The 18,071-nt window shown below is 36.5% G+C and overlaps 1 protein-coding gene across 1 annotated transcript in view; it reads right to left on the bottom strand.

Moving 5' to 3' along the window:
- Positions 1-710: 710 nt before the first annotated feature.
- Positions 711-18,071, bottom strand: part of RCN1 (reticulocalbin 1) — a 110,390-nt gene continuing 93,029 nt past the window's right edge. Inside the window, exon 7 of the mRNA XM_061356584.1 lies at positions 711-722. The gene's annotated coding sequence lies outside the window, so the exon portion shown is untranslated. The remainder of the gene's footprint in view (positions 723-18,071) is intronic.

Raw genomic sequence — 18,071 nt, 5'->3', positions numbered from 1 at the left:
TATCTAAAGCTTCTGCACTTGCTCAAAAGACAAAAATGCTGCTGAGTTCCAGAACTGGGGTTCAGCTCCCATGCTTTTGAGGGAGGACTGTTAGTCTGTAAACTGATAATCACTGACACTGGTAAGTTAACGTTGTCAAGACCATGCTCTGTAACTTTAACAGCAGCAAAGTTGCACGACCTTGAAAAAGGATACATTGAGAATGTGAGTTGTGGAATACCATTGTGTAGTGCAGATTTTCATGGGCAGAGGAGGTTTTGCCAAGTTTAGAAAGGACTGAAATAAGTCTTTTGCTGAAAATTGTTATTGAAAAATCTGTTTTCATTGCCTCTGGATTGTAGTTAATCAGTTAATTTGAGTATAACTATTTCTAAGGTAGAGTGAAAAGAAATAGTCTTACCTATGAAGTATTATCAGAGAGATATGTGAAAACACTTTGATAGTTTGAGGCTGGACTAAGTGACCCAGGAGTCTATATATCCTTAAACAATGTATATGCTTTGTGCATATAGATCATTTCAAATCTAATATTCAACATTGTTATATGGTTTCAATAGAAACCCCAAGGGTCCTTTTAATCTTTATGCTCTGAAATAACTTCTTTTATGTTTTAGATTTAAGGATTGGTTTGTTTGCTTTTTATTTTGTAGGGAGAAATTTATATACAAGAACACCTTAAATTTTTTATTAGTTTTGAAGTTTTCTTAGTACTGTGGCATATTCTCAATCTGTTCAGAGTTCTTGCTTTATTTAAGCATAAACATATCAAGCAGGAGTTGGAGTAATCTCCTGCAATTTCTGAGTTGACATTAATTATGATTGGCTTTTTGCTGGTGACACAGATGTGATCCCTTAGAGTAAGCAGAAATAAAAACACAAAGAGAAGATTGGATCATGCATACCTTATTGTGCCTTCAAAAAAAAAAAAGTGTAAATGGGTTCTCAAGAACAAAATTGTGATCTTGAAAACCCCAACACATGTGCTGCTTTATTTCAGTTAGATTTTAGCAGTTTTATTCCAATTTGAGTTTTGAAGTTCTGAAGATATTAGCATTGAATATTTCTGCATGGCCCGAACTGCCTCCTCTTCACTGACCTGAAGAATTTAAGGCTGACTGGATCTAAGGTGAAAGATCTGACAGGTATGCTTTGGAAGCTCCTGGTGAGTGGCTGGGTGATCAGGCTCTTTGCTACATACAGAGGTCAATATCAGTGTCTTTTGAAATATAACTGAAGGAGATGAAAACCAACTTATTTTATCAATCCTAATAGCTGGAGCCAGTGCCCCAAACATAGAAGACCCAGCTTCAGTTTTCTGCTGCTTGACAGGAATGTGAGGTTCTAGACCTGGCTTTCAAGTCCAAGTGTTTACAGGCTTAGTGCTTTAGTGCGTAACTTCTAGGCACATCTTGTATGGGATCTAAATGTAACTATTCCCAGTGTGCTACTAGTTTATCCTCTTCTTTCATATGCAGGTCTGTAAGAAATCAAAACATGTACATTGGTGTTAGCGGCAGCTTTCTTTTTGCCCGCATACCCAGGTTTGATTTATAATCTTGATGTTGTCAGCATCTGACTCTAATTAACTGGATAAATGAAGCTGAGATCTTGACTGAATTAGCAGTTGAAGAATGCATCTTACCAGAAGCAGATGGAGAGAAAAAACAGTGTATTTAGTTTATGGCCATTCCCTTGGTTTATGGCCATTTCCTATTTTTAAGGGAAAAAGGTTTGCCAAATCAATTCTTGTCAAATGCTAATTAAATTATAGTGATGATTAATCCTGATGTAAATACATTATTTAAGTGTTTAGGAGAGTTATAAATAGTTTGAAGACTTAAGAGCCTGTGTGAATGCATACTTGATCTGGAGTGCATTTGGCAGAGTGAAAATGCTAATTAGATAGCTCGGTAACAGTTTATATAGTTTGATTTAGACTTTATAAATAATGTTTGTTGTTGTTAGCCTCTGTTGTAGATAGAACTCAACTAAATCTTTTTGCTGGTAAAAATATTCCTTATAGTGACAAATGCAGAATCCTTTATAACATCTTTCTTTTCTTACTAGAAATCATAGTTTTACCAAAAAAAAAAAAAAAAAAAAAAAAAAAAGCAAGTGTTGCTATTTCTAGGCTGTGGAAAAAGAAATTGAAACAGGAAGGTACTCAATGGGGTCACTGAAGAGGCTGAGAGTAAAATCCATGTCTGCTACCTAGGTCCATAAGGTGCCTTAAATGCTGTGGAAGGAATATCCTTCCATGACATTTTCTACTGCATATGTTAAGAAAGCAAGAAAGCAGCTTCAGTGGTTGCATTACCCAGTGTGTAGTCTGATTCTTAACTGTGATTTAATATGAGAACAATGCTGGGGAAAAAAAAAAACTATGTGAAAATGCTGTACTATTAACTAAAAAAAAAATAATATCCCAAGCCTTGCTTTCAGAGTATTTTATCTGCTGCAAGGACAGGTCAGCCCCTTGCTCAGTGCTGGTGAATACTCCCTTAAAGAGGAAGTGGCTCTGGTCACCAGTCGGTGCTCCTCAGGAATGTGTTTGGAGGCAGCCTTCAGGGAAAGCTGCATTCGGGTTCCAGATTGATGAGGTAAAGCAACAGACCTTAGCATTTCCTTAGTCCATCACAATGGCGCCTGCAACACCTCAGTTCACCACTGTGCTGGCAGATGTATAAAACAAAGTTGGAGGTTAATTTATTGGTAGCAGAGAAAAGAGATCTCTGCTCCTTCATCTCTGGTATCCTATGAGTTATATGCTTCTGCAAGTTGAAATGCACCATAATTTATGATGCATTTGCCGCTAACAGATAAGAAAGATTTGCCAATTTTTTGTCATAGACATTATATATACAAGCTGAAAATTAGTATGGGGTTTTTTTTTTGTTCTTGTTGGAATGTTCAAATTTATCTGGAAGTGAAATATAAGATAATGTTATACACCACCAGTATCTGTAGCCTTTTGAAAAGGTTTATCTTTCTTGCCACAGTGAAGAAATAGCTTGACATTAGAAGTAGAGTTGTTTCTAATAAACAAACAAGAACTCCTGGCAGTAGACTATTGCATGTGTTGTAGCTTGGAGACAAATAGTATGTGTGTGAAAGTGACAGCTAATGCAGAGAACACAACAGTATCCTGTTACACATTTGCATCAATTATGCAGGGCAAAACACTGTGTCACTGAAGGATCGTTCTGTGGTGGCCATCAGTGTTTTCCTAGGTGAAAGGGTAATTATTTTGCTGTTACTTCTTAATTTATTAATAGAACCAAATGTTGGGGTAAAGGATTATTCTAAGCACAGTGATAGATCAGCTGGGTGGAAGATGTAGTGATTTTGCTGCTGATAAGAAAAGCTATTAGTGTAAAGATAAAGGTTCAGTTTGGGATCTGAATGCTGTTGAGTGACATTTAAGAAAAAAAAAAAGAGAAGTGAAATGAAATTCTGTATTGAGTATAAGCTGGTACACGTCTATAGAGGCAAGTGAAACTAGGTTGCCATTCCAGCTAACCATTTTGGTCACACTAGTAGTATAAAAGAAACAGTCAAGAGCCTCATCCATTTTACATCTAAACCAAAAAAACCCCAACTCTGAGAATCTGGATTAGCTCTTGAGAGTCAGGCCAAAGTGTACGTACTTTGGCTAAAGCAGATGTTTCTAAAGAAGGTAGATGCCGTCCTTTATTGAGTTTATGCTGTTTCTTCAGAGAGACCAATCAACTTTGTGGTTTGCTTTTTTAAAAAGTGTTGACTTTTGAAAGTGAAATGGGAGACGCTTTGCTTTGAAAAACAAGACTACAAATCACAGTACTTTTGTTACTGGAATTTGTTGCACCAGTAAGGATTTTCTGAAGTTGCTCTGGATGCTTCTGCAAGTAGTACTCATGTGTTTCCATCTGTTTTCGAAAGTGCAACCTGACCAGTGGCCATTTTACAGGGGAATGGAAGGTTTAAAATATGTATTTGTCCTTGATATGTTATGTCTGAAGATCAAATGAGCCACTTTCTTGAGATAATATGCTTCGAAGTGCCTGGGAAACCAACTGCTTCTAATTTTGTGCTAAACTTAGGTGTCTGTGTAAAGCATACAGGATTGTATTGAGGCTTGTCTAAAAGGACAGCAGGTTCATTGTGTTCTTGCAGGGGTGAATTTTAAAGCCAAGACTACTCCTGTAGTGCACTTCCTTTTAGCCTGCTCTCATTTGAACCGAGAGTGCTCCAACAATGCAGTTTTTTCTGCTGGAGAAAATCTGTGTTCAATGAACTGGCTTTCACTTTACAGATAAAGAAAACCTGAGAAAATAGTTTCACGTTTAGCTAAATGTCTATAATGTTATTTGTAGATTACTTGCACGCTGCGTAACTGTATGCAGTTTGGCATTCACACCTCATGTACAGAGTACACAGCTCCTCACACTGGTGCATGTAGAAATAGCAAGGTGGGGTGGTTTTGGTTTTTCTTTCTGGTTTGTTTTTGAGGATTTTTTTGTACTTTTTTTCAAACATTTGTTTTTGTAAAGGTTGGTGACTAGAACACAGAGAGAATTGCTTGCTTTTTTTCACTTCTTGGACTTGGTTTATTTTCATCAGATCAAATTCGGAGATCCAGCAGCCAAAGAGGAATAAGCAAAGCTTTAAGAAATTTAGGTTTGAAAGAATGGTTTCATGCTGGACTGAAGTTATTCACTAGGTTAGCCTCCTTCAGAATATCTCTATTTGCTGTTGTTGGTTGCTTTTTTCTTCTCGGATGTGTGTCCACAGCTAAAATAGCAACCTTTGCTGGTAGCTGGCGTAAAAGAATTTACTTACCATGTTGCATTAACCTGATAAAAGCAAATTTCTGTTCAGTTTTTCCGGAGATATTTGCTTTTATTGTGTGGGGTGAATTCAGGAATCTCTCCTTCACGTACTAGGTTGTTTTTTGTTTAGTGACAGATTTATTGGTAAGGAGAGAGGCTATATGGGAGATAGAGAGGAGGTGAGAGATATATAGAAGTACATTATTTGATTTTAAAACTGTGGAATTACTTCCTTGTCTAATGAAGAATATAATGAAAGTGTTGCCTCTCCCTGTCTCCTGTGGAAGAGAATTGGAGGGGTTTTGCACTCCTGTAAACACTTAGCCAAGTGCCAGGGCAGGGAGGGTTGTTCTACACAAACATCAGAGTAATGGGGCAAGGGTACAGGTCAGGGTAGACCAGATGAGCTGTCTGGCAGGAGGGCAGAGCAGAATCAAGAATACTATAGTCAACTACTAAGTTTAAACACAGTTCAGTAGGTGCAACTGAAGCACACTTGAAATAATTTCTCTTACTTCATAGGTCAAACGGCTATGCTTACATTAGCTCTACAAAATGGGCCTCCTCAAGAAACAGGTTGGATTTTAAGCATGAGTTTTAGATGTGCTACGTTTATTAATTTTGAAGAATTTTATTAAAAAAAATCCAAATATTATGTAGTAAGGTAGGAAAAAAAATATTTTTTTTTCCTGGTGAAATTACATTCTGCAGAAGTTGACTGAAAAAAGGTGAGTTGTTTGAGGTACTGCCTTTCTTGCTATAGACTTTTTATTTCCAAATCTTTCTTTGTATAAAATTTCCAGGGTTAGATTTGGATTTTTCACATTATCTTAATTCCAAAATGTCTAGTAAGTGTTCAGTGTGTCTTAGTGCTGGAGGTTTGGTCATACTTAGCCATTTGCTAACTCTGCCAATGAAAAAACCACAGGGGGTTGGCAAAGCCATTGACAATGCCTTTTGCAGTGTTTGAGAACAGTAATAATAAACTGGGCATAGCTCTTCATTCTGTCTGATTGGAAAAATCACCTGTGAATTTACATGAAACAGCAAACCAGCTGCTGTGGAATTGGAGTCCAACCGACAACCTTGCTTACCTGAAATGCTTCTAATTCTCCTGAACCAGCTGGATAAACACGGTGCAGGTGACAGTTTGAGAGGGTAAAGAGAAGAGGGTATGGTACATATGATAAGACAATTGCATAACTTTCTGTTGCAGTTACTGTAACTGATTATGTGGAAAAAAAAGAGAGTATTTAACTTCTGTTTTGCTTCAGTTAATGCAGTTAGAGAGAAAATAATGACAGTCTGATACCAAGTGGCCAGCAAGTACAGGTCACCTTGATAGCTGCTAGAATAAACAATTAAAAACAAAAGCACAGCTGGGAGGAATAAGAAAATCTGGAATTCTGAAATTAGCTATGTTAAGTGCTGGAAAGAATAGCAATTTATTTATTACAGAAGGCTTATGCACAATGATGCAGTTCAGGAATTTCAAAAGTGATATGGCCTTCCAAACAGCTATTACTGTGAGTAACAGTATGTTTTGTAGTAACAGCTTGGCCTTCACTAATGTTTCACTTCAGTGGAGTTGTTAGCATCTCAAGGAGTACTGGTGAAATATGCCTGTCTAGTAAGGCTCTGTGTAAGTAGCTGGTTTCTCATTTACTGGCATAAGTCAACTGCATGAACAGTTACTAGTCAGAAATTACTTCTATGAGTCTGAAGCCAAGTGCCAAAGCAGTCACAAAGGCTTGTTTTAAAACCTAGAGCTCCACAAAGGATATTTATTTTGCATGTAACAGCTGCAGTTTTTTTGAAGGCTGTTGTTTGATCGTAGGGCTAATTTGTGATCACAACACTCTATTCCCATGAAACAAAATAGAGGCTGTTCCACAGAACAGGGTATAATGCTTGAAAAAAGTATTACTTGCAGGTAAGCAGAAATGATTCAGATTGATTCAAATGAGTGAAAAGAATAAGAGAAACCCGTACAAATACTACAGATGCACAGCCATTATTCTGATCACTCAGCCTGATGCTTTTTCTCTTGGCAAATTATTTTGAGTGCATCAATGAGCATAAATAAACCATGTATTTACTGGAATTTCAATTATCAGCCTAGTGAAACTTATTGGAGGTGCTGTATTGCTAATGCTTACAGCACAAAGGTATGTTTAAATAGTGAGAAATTCAGTTTTTGATGACGGTGCTGTCATAGATGATTGGAGTTTTAAATACCAGTGGGGCCCTTCTATTCAAATGGCTTGACCTGTGTCACTTGAAACAGGCATTTTTGTTAATACATCATCATGGAGCTTGTAATTCCTGCTTGAGCTAAAGAAGCTCTACTTTGAAAATCTGATTTTAAAAGAAATGTTTCTGATGACAGAGAATTCTGGGTATATTGTTCCAAGTATTAACCACTGTCACTGTTAAAGCATTATTTTAGTCTGAGTTTTTCTAGCTTTAACTTTCAGTGACTTCATCTAATGAAGTCTCTTGTTTCTGGATTAAAGAAACATTGCATATCAGAAGCCTCTTCCCTGTGCAATTGTCTACTGGTCTGTGAATTCTCCTCCGCACTGACTGTTGAAAAAGCACATTGATTAGAGACTTTTCAGGATTACGGGCAGAAATCATATTTCCCACAGTGGCTAACTCATTGTGAGCTGCTTCTAGACTTCCTGAAATTTAGGAATAGTTGTTACAGCAGCACTGTAAAAGATGTAGTCACTGGTTGACTCTCATCACTGTATCTCCTCAGGATTCTTGCTGCTTATTTAGAAAAAAGTTTTTCTCTAGGAATTTATTTTCTAGGTTTTACTAATCATTACCTCCAAATAATGTAATTATTCCTGCTTTTTACCTGTTGGGGGGTTGATTTTATACTTATCCATTTTCTTTTCAGTTATTGATAAAAATAACAGTACTGGCACAAAGACTCCAAGACTACCAAAAACATCCATCTTATTTAATATTTGCATTTTTTTTATCTCTTCATTGTTTTCCAGTCTTTGTGGTGAGCCTCATTATTCTTTTTGTATAGTGACAAATGTCACTACAGAAATGTCATGCTTTAAAGAAAATGTCATGCAGTCACATCTGTTACAGACCATGGTTAGTGTCAACACTTACCTTATCAGTTGGTTTTCTAATATTTTACAAAGTTTTTCAATCTCTGCTTTCCACTATGTTGGCTGTGGTTGGTTATCCTGTTTGTATACACTATCACATCAGAATTAATCTTTGTATTGATGTTAATCTGACTAACCCGTAGTTAAGTGGGTCATCTACTACTAACATTTTTAAGTAATGATAAAGCATTAGGATTTTTCCAGCTCTAGAATTTTTTACAAGAAACACCCTGTTCTGAGGGAAAAAAAAAAAAAAAAAAAAGAAGTCAAATCTTCCAAAGAGCTGCTTGTCTGGTCCTGGGGAAATGAAGTAATTTTTAGTAGCTAGTGTTGCGTAGCAAATGGTAGTGTAAAAAGCACTTCGTCTTCATGATAAGAGAATAGTATTTCATTCTGCCTCTCTCCGGTGTATCTGTACTGTTGTTTAAATTATTTTAATACTTAATAGCAAAGCCTCACATATTTCAACCCATCCTTATTTTGAAAAACAGCTCTGATATTTCTTAGTATGTTTGCAAAAGATTTGCAATTGTTTCTTAACAGCTATTTCAAATGAAGGCTGAGACTCTCCCTGTACCATTGTAGGAATCCAAAAGTTGAAAACCAAAGTAAAAATTAAGGAAATGCAAAACCAAACAGGAGCTGCAGAATTGAGACAACCAATGCTTCTGTTAGCAAATATGGTGCTGTGGTATAAATATAGCTATAAACCATATTTACAGATTAGAGCAATTGCTGCTGAAGACCTCATGTGTATGCAATACATAGTTTTAGATATTTTTGAAGTAGCTCTACCTTGTCCTGTAGAATAGATGTCTGTTAGCATTTGGAGTGCAGCTTCTGGTTTCATTTCATCCCACTGATATGCTCTGATACTGTTCCATGTTGCAAATACAAGCACAGTATGTGAGAGTGGTAGCAGAATTCCACTTAAAAAAACAAGTTTGATCTGAATAATGTTAGTATAGACATGCTCCAGGTTGATGGCTTCTGGGCTTTACGAGCTACGTTGCCTACCTTGGATCCTGTGCTATGTAAAATACTATCAAGTTACCATGCTGGTAACTTTATGTAGCGTTTTCCAAATGCAGGCTGTGACCCATGCTACATTGGCACAACAGTTTCTTGGCATGTATCAAATATCCTCACAGATATGTTGGGATGGTACATGCATACCAAAGGAAATGGGTCACTTCAAAAGGGAGGTACTTGTTCACACTTGTACTGAGTGAGAGGCATTGGGTTATCAAATGTACTGAGTTTAGATCCCTCTGAATTCTCTGTGTAAAAATTGCTTATTCTGTGCAATACAGTCAAGCTCAAATGTTCTGAGAATAAACTTTGGCTTAGAATATATCTTTGTTAATTCTTTGCCTGGATAAGAATAGTTGAAGCATGTTGTGCAGTGCCTTACCAAAACAAATTTTCTTATGGAAGCTGAGGTATGTTATGAATACTTCATGAGCTTATTATTTATTTATGCTAGTTATGGTTTCATTAAAAATGGCACTACCTGCTGGGCAGCAGAGCTATGCTTTTAACAGTTTTTATCAGGCTGTTAAAATTACATAGAGGATGAATATTTCAATAGTGAAAAAGAGCAAACCCTTTAACAAACTGTGTTTCTTCAGGAATCTCATGCTACCTGAAATGGCAATGCCTGTTAATTGGTATAAATAACCAAACATGCATATTAAGAAAGGGAATTGAAGGTTGCCTACAGCAATTCAGCAAGTCAAAAGGGTGACTTTCTGTAAGAGGCAAATGAGTGTCTAGAGATGATTTTAGTTCATACTGGATAGAGCAAAATTAAAGTTTTCAAAGGAGAGATCTAAACAGAGGGAAAATGAAATACGTTAATGATTTTAAGATTATTTTTCCCCACTACCCCCATCAATAATGCGATTAGTAGACACAGGTAAAATAAGACGTTTTAGGTATGGGCAGCCAGCTTTGCTATTCTCTGTCCAGAATCAGACCTGGGATTATTGCTTATAACTGTAACATGAATTTTTGTTCATGAATTTGCTTAGTGTAGTTTTAGGGATTTCCACTTGGTGGAGCTTTATGATTGAATTTTTAATATATAAAATTCTAAATATTTGTGATTCAGACTTAGTAACTTCTTCACTGTAATGAAAGAAAATGAATTTGAGAAAACTAAGAGTAAATTTCAGGTGTTTCAGGTGTTTAGTATTCCGTTTCACTTGATTCTTGGATCAAATGATGTCTTTTACAAGCTATGATTATATCACTTCAATTCCTTCATGTGATTAATCCTTTGAAAACAAGGTGGCCTAATAGGTACTCATAGGTATATTCTATTCTCAAGTTTAATATTACTACTCTGTGAATGCATATAGTTATCTACACACATATATAACCTGCCAAATTTGTAAAGTACTTTAAAGCCATGTAACAGTTGTGAACACAATCTTTTGTTCTGATTGCATAGGGCTTTACTATCCTGAAGTATTCTAAAGAATTTTAGAAGTTACTTTCTCAGAACTGAATGCTTGAAAAGATGGAAGACTTTACTGGAACATAGGGTGAGACAATTTGAGATTTCTGTCCTTAGACTCAAGACTAGACTGAACAAGGCCATGCGTAACTGCATTTAATGTCAAAATTAACACCACTTTGAGCAGACGATTGGACTGAGTAATTTGAAATCCCTTTCAACCTAAATTATTCTATGATCTTGTAGGACAAATTTTAAGGTGTGAATTGTGAACAGACACATAAGCACTAACTTGACAGCTTCAGTTTTTGGTTTTATTAGTAAAGTTGGAGATTTTAGAACAAGTAACATACTGATAGGATTGTGGATGAATGGAGAATTTGGTATATAAATAAGAAGAGGGCTATCTCTTGGGAGCAATTAATAGAGGGTATGTGATAGAATTACTTTACCCATCATTAAAACAATTCTGCATAAAATGTAGCAACATTTCAACAGTCATAGTAGGTAAAGAACAAGGTCATCACCACATTTCTGCAGCCTATGTGAGTATTGTTGCGGGAGATCTCTGTTTCCCCTTATGTGTAGTATACATATTTTAAAGATAATATGTTGCTTAGATCTTTCCGCCCTGGGCTTTCAACCAGTTGTTCCAGTTTTGAGGGGCTCTTTCATTCCTTGTGATCGTGACTCAGTCTATTTGCTTGTTTCCTAGGCATCTGATATGTTGCCCTGTTTTCTCTGAAATTAATGTTATTTTTATCAGATACTGTGTTGTTTTATTTTTAATACTTACTATATATATTAAAAATTAACCTTTTTTTTTAACTGTATGAACTTTGAATGGCTGGTAAAAGGATAAAGGAAAATTGATTGCTCTCTAATACCTAGTTACAGATCTCATTCAATGTTCTCTATTTTCCTTTGTCCTGTTTGTCTCTAAGGTTTCCAGAATTTAAGTATTTAAATCCAAGAATTTACATTAAATTAAAATTAAATTTTAATTAAATTTTAAGCTTTAAAAATTGACATTTCTGAGTATTCTTTACTTCAGCATCTCAAGTAATACATTGGAAAAGAGGGAAGACAGATAATTATAATAAAGATGTGAGGTGGGTGAGGCACTGGCACAGGTTGCCCAAAGAAGTCGTAAATACTCTATCCCTGGCAGTGTTCAAGGCCAGGTTAGACAGAGCTTTGGGTGACATGGTCTAGGATGAAACATCCCTGCCCATGGCAGAGGGTTGGAACTGTATGATTTTAAGGTCCTCTCCAGTGCAAACTGTTCTGTGATTCTATGAATTCCTGCTTTAAAACAATAACAAATTTTCAAATATGAGATACAAAATATCAGCTGCAAACATGAGAAATCTATACAACAGGTGATGGATGGGCCCCAGATGATGAGTGGATAGAAAAATGTCTTGGCAGGTTGAGAGCAAATCTGAATGTGTGTATGACAACCTTTGTCTGAATGTCACACAGCGATGGAGCAAACCAAAAGAAAGGAAACCAGGTCATCTTGATCAGGGCTGTGCTTAATGCCACACAGATGTAGTTTGACTGTCTTTAAAAGAAATCAGTCTGGATCCCTCAGGCAGGGAAGTCACATCACCACGCTGAGACTCACATCCCTTCACTGTGTGTCTGCACTGGCATAGCAGACTAAATTCCTACGCTGCCTTTTCCTCTGAATCACCAGAAGAATTATTATTATATTATTTAATTATTATTTATTTCCTTTACGTAAGGGTGGGTTTTAAAAAATGTATAAGACGTTCTTAATGAATCTTTGATGTTTTTGGTATTACCCTGCCTTCCAACTTTACCAGACTAGAGAAGAAGGAAAGAAAAAAACAGAAGTGGAATAGCTGACAACAAGGGTCCTGAGGAAAAATATCTAGAGGAGTAAGAGCTTTAGAGGCCTAACTTCTGTTTATAAAAAAAGTATCTATAAGAAATGCTGTGTGGACATTTATGCAGTGTTATGTATCTCTCTATATAAGCATGTAATTTATGATACAGTTAAATAATTTTAAAATGGTGTAATGAAAAGTCATTGCTGGAGTGACCTGTGGGAGATAGGTTAGAGCAGACTGAAAGCTGTTTCTTTCCTCTCCTCATGCTTCTGAACTGCCTTGGAGATGCAGTAGAGTGTGATTCTTTATCAGGCATTGATAACATAGTTGAAGTGTGTGCAGGTTTGCTGACTGCATCAGCAGGGATTGAGCTGTGTTCAAGGGAAAAATCTACTATTAATCAAAGTATTGTACTGACTAGTTTTTCAATAACTTTTAAAAGCTGCTTCAGTTCTTAACTTGTGAAAAAAAAAAAAAAAAAGGCAACGCATCACCTCTCCTGTCCTGAGTAACCACCACAGCAGGTGGAGCCCAACGAGAGGGAGTGTTACACGTGACAGAGCCTCACTTTCCTAGCCATGGCTGAATGCCCGTGTGTTAATGTGAAGTGCTGAATGTATTCCTTGGTTTACTTTGCTTGTGTGTATGGCTTTTGCTTTACATATTAGAATCATAGAATAGTTAGGGTTGGAAAGGACCTCAAGATTGTCTAGTTCCAAACCCCCTGCCATATTACACTGCCTTTATCTCAGCCTGTGAGTTTTCTCCTTTTTATCCTTCTTCTCACCCCAAGAATGGGCATATTTTTAAGGATACAAGAGTTTAGGTATTCAACTATGAGTATACAGGCAGAATACTTTTGAGCAATACAACTAAAAAGGAGTTTGATGATAACAGAGTAGCAGCTTTCTTAGTTAAGGATGTATTTCTTTTTACTGCATACCCTTCTCATTCTTCAGCTTGTGTGTGGAATATTGGACACCAGCAGCATTACACACAGGAGACTTGAGTGATTTTTGTCACCCAGCCTGAGGTACAGTTGTAATGAGATGCTTTGCTGTTTTGTATGAAGGTAGAAGCTAGACACTGTATTCCAGCATGGTACGTCTTTGGAGCAGGGAGCAGTATAAGAAGGAGCAAAGGCAATCTGGTGGTCCCAGAAGCTAGGTTTTAGCCTGTGTTTGATAGAACAGAAGGCAGAAGTGTAGTGCCATAACAGGAAGGACAAGGTTTACTCTGGAAAAGCGAATCTCAGTGCATTGCTCAAGTTAATAGTGCAAAATGCTGCAGGTAGTGGAATTGTGCCTGTGGTAGGTTATTAGGAATTATTCACAAGGATTAAACAGGGTCCGGGAGTAGAGATAAGAGCATCTATATCTGTGAGGACTTGAGAAATGCCAAGTTCTGTTTTTGGTTACCTTATGTGTTACGCTAACCGTAATTATCAAGTCTACAGGTGTGCTGTTTGCTTAACAGAGGCTGTGTTGGTTCACTTTTGATTTTGTTCCTTGTAAATGAAGAACTGCCATAGCAAATCCGTGGTACATGAGGTAGGTTTTTGGTATTCAAAAGGTTGATTATTTTACTGTGATGTGAAAACTTTGAACTCTCTTTGCACCTCAGATAATGGAGAAAAATTCCTGTAAATAAAATTATTTCCTTGTTTTTATGTTGGTTTCCTGCACAACAGTATCTTGATTTTTCTTTAGATTCTTGCATCTTGAATAACGCTTGCTCTGCTTGGTTTTATCACTTATATTACTGTTAACTGGATGGTTAGGAAACCAGGCAGCATATGAGGGTTTTCCTGGCGTTTTGCAGCTAACAAGTACCTGAAGATTTAATAGAAAATATGCCACTGAAAGGCTGGGTCTGATATCAAGAGTTGCAGAAATTAATAGAAACCATGTTGTAAATCAGGGTTGGGTTGTGGTTTTTTTTGTGTGTTTTGGCTTTATTTGTGGGGGCAGGTTGTTTTTTGGTTTGGGTTTTGGTCTTTTTTTCCCCTCCATAAAATGCCTTGACACTTTAGACAGCAGTTGCTTTCTTGTGTTTCAGCAGTTTCACTTATCAAAAGCAGAAATTGCAGAAGTGAGCAAAAGCAACTTCAGCTAAATAAGCTTTTTCAAACTCAGAAGTGTACTTGAAGTCTTCATAACTTAATATCAGTTAATGGTTCACATATAATCTAAGATTAACAAATTTAAATAATGTGTTTTAAGGCAGACCCATAGAACGAGGTGTGGAAGAAATTCTGATGCTGGTGCTCTATTAGAACTCCTCTGTGTATGTGTGAGCTTCATGTGTTGAAAAATGTCAATCATTTTTGGTTCAGCTGTAACTGAGCAGAGAATGCAGTCTGGAGACAATACGAACACTTTTTAAAGATGTAATTTTCTTTCATTTGATACATCTTGCTTCTTGGCAAATGACTCATTCTGAGATTTGACTGGCTCATTTTGTTGGAGATCTCATAAAATGCATAAGCTTTTCAAACTCTAGGAGTAAATGGTGAAAGAGGACACAGTGGTTGACACCTATGCACACGATGTCTCTCAGAAGGGCTTCTCTCACAGGAAAGTATCTTGCATTTTGTTTTGAGCAGATTTACAGAAGAGAGAATCTGGATGATGGTGCAAAGGGTAGAGCTGAGCAGCAGTGCTGGTGGCTGGGAATGGTGCTTCATGCCTAAATTCCAACTTTGCTGGGTGCTTAGCCTCCAATGTTTTCCAATATCTGATGTAGTAGTAATGCTTTCTGTAACATTTCTTTGGCATTTAACAAGTTTCAGCTCAAGTCAATGCTAACCACCGAGTAAAAAGTTATAGGTTTGTAGAAAGTTACAGGTTTGTTTGAGACTTCTAGTCGCTAGATTTATTTTTTTTTAAATGACAAGTACTGCCAATAGAAAGCTTCTGCAGCATTTCATGTGTCATCAGATCCAGTGACTGTCCCATCTACACAGGTGTGTGCAGACAGGAATGCTTTATAAATGCCACCAAATGAAACGTAACATCTCTGAGGCCAGAGAAAAGTACTACCTGCTTTACAAGGTAAGAAAAAGCATAGAAAGACTAGATTTCTCTTTGTGTTAATATAGTCAACCTGTGACAGAATTGGGGAATTGTCATCTGCCGACTCACAGTTCTCTGCTTTAGCAAGAGATTGCTCTTTTTCAGTTGCGATTATTTTGTCCTTTCTGCCTTTTCATTCATACCTGTTCCATGTGTATACAGAACACAAAACTGTGTTGCAATTGCATAGTTATGTTGGATTAAATAGCATATACTACATATATAAAAATTATACTCTAAAATGAGTGGATAATTATATCTTTTAACAATTTAATCTACCCATTTAAAAAGAGTAAAATTGTATCCACAGGAGAAATAGTTTTGATCTTTTTTGTATGCTTTTTTCAGCCATAGTAGCTGTTCATTAAATAACTGAACAAGTAAAATACCTCATGTATAAAAGGTAGCATTTTTAACACCATGAGTGAACTAATGCTTACCCAGCAGAACTACAAGGCATTTGGAAACATGAATAAGAGTTAATGATGTAGAAATTGTATATATACACTGTCTGAAAAACATGCTAAATGGGACATGTGGCATTAGGTATTTTTTTCATTGAAATGAAAAAAAAATAGTTTATTGTACAGAGTTTGAAGTGTTTTGAAGATATTTACTGTAGTGTTTGCTTCTCAAAATATGAACTAATTAAATGTAATAAAAGCCTTTTTCATGCTATTAATGAAGCATTTTGTTGCATGCTTGGCAGGTACTTTTGAATGTTCCACTGAGCACTGTGTATAATTTGCTGTTCATGTGTCTTTTTTTTTGGTGTGAAGTGAAAAGTGGAATTTTGTGTTCATCTCTTGGGAAAAGAGGCTTATTTGGTTTGGGTTTTAGTTTTGTTGCCAAGTTTGGGGCAGATTTTGATTCTGCTGTGATGGATTTTATGAGCTCATAGCCTCGAATGAAATTAGCTTGCAGGGTGGTAAAACTGAAGAATATTGTATTACTGAATATTTCAGATGCTCAGATGAGGGAGCTATTGGCCTAGAGACACACTAGTGTCTGAGAAAACTAGAGAAAAATAGTCTATTTAGAGACTACTCTGCTTATATGTAATTTTCTGTATTTATCTGACCTTTTGCTCATTCTTTATTACTAGGGCAATTTACATAAAATAGGATCTATGTCATTTATGAGTTCATGTGCTCCTGCTGCTTATTCTTCCCTTGAAGTTCTAATCCTTTGTGGCATTTCACCCCAAAGCACTTTGCAGTAATTGCTAATTGATATAAAAGGATCACTTCATCCACCCTTGACATGTAGCACCTTGGCAGTGAAACTCAGAAGCTGTTTAACAGTGAGCAGTAGGACTACATAACATTTTTAGGAAGGAAAAAAAATAACCCATCAAACTGAAAATGGGTAGGCTATTTTCATAGTCAGAAATGAGATGCAAAATCTGTGGCAGGATTGGGTTAGGACATTGGGGTTAATATTCCTGGTCTTCAGAAAAGAGACCCTTGGTCACATGAAGAGGACAGAATGGCTGCATGACACTTTATTCAGAAAGCAGTATGTGCAGAAATGTATTACTCTTGACATTTAATATCTTTTTCACAAAGCTTGTGTATTGGATCACTGGTGACTTGGAGGAAAGAATTTTGCTTACAGAATCACAGTCTCACAGATTTTCAGGGTTACTTCAAGATTTCTCAGTTAGGATACATAGTTTGGCTACCTTAGTATGTAAATAGTGGCATTGTGGAGTTAGATGAATGCCTGCAAAGAAAGGGTTTTACACAGCCCTGGGCTGTGAATGGTAGCCGTGAAAGGGGAGCAAGCTGCATTAAAAGCCCTCCAGAAAGCCTCAGATAGTAACATGCTGTTTCCAAAACACAACCTTGAAGTACGGTTCATCATTCATCACTGCACAAGAGTTTCATCTGTCCAATAGGTATGAAGAAGATGACATTTAATTTATTAAAAAGGCTATAAAAAGAGATAGCAAAAAACAAACCTGGCAAGCTGTTAAAATACCTGCTTGAAAAAGTAGGATGAAACTGCTCCAGCAAGTGCAGTGGAACTGCTAATATGTGAGTTAATAACTTAGGTTTGTGTGTATGCTGCTGCTTAAAACAAGCAGATAGCTGTCTCTTTCATGGTGTACCCCTTCACTTCTCTCATGGCTGCATGACAGGTTTGATAGCACATTTGCCCCACTTGTTGAATTCAGTATTGTTTATGCCTATATTACCTGTGTATTCCTGAATGATTTAATTAATTTGCCATATAACTATGTAGCAGTCAGTGGCACTTAATTTATTTTACTGATTTATGTCTACCATTAAAAAAAAAAGCCTGTACAAAGCTTTGAGTGACATGACTGTAATTAAATTTTAAATAACTATAAATTAAAATATAACTGCAAGTTAAAGTTAACTATCAGTTAAAAATAAACTTCACAAGCCAGCAGTCTTTGCTATTCAGAGAGGTGGTAATTTATCAGCAGACAATCTGTAAAATTTGATTTGATCTCCAATTGGACTTGAATACTTGCAAATAAAGTGACTTTCACAGGGTTCAGAGGGTTTCTAGTTTTTTGATGATTTCAGACTAAGAAGGTGTGAAAGTTCAGAGTCTCAGGCATACTTGGGATCCCCAGTTCTTAAGAATGAGTTTCTTAAATACACTTCAGTAAACGTAGAAGTGGTAGTAAATTACAAGAAGAAAAGCTTTAGTTCACTTAATTGATATTTATTGTGAATATCTTAAGTTCTATTAATAAGAGG

This window comes from Neopsephotus bourkii, unplaced genomic scaffold, assembly GCF_033783945.1.
Source record: "Neopsephotus bourkii isolate Nb327-2 ecotype Australia unplaced genomic scaffold, CSIRO-AGI_Nbou_v1 NB_860, whole genome shotgun sequence".
NCBI lineage: Eukaryota > Metazoa > Chordata > Aves > Psittaciformes > Psittacidae > Neopsephotus > Neopsephotus bourkii.
Note: the sequence above shows the minus strand (reverse complement) of the source record. Positions and strands in the feature narration are given on the sequence as shown.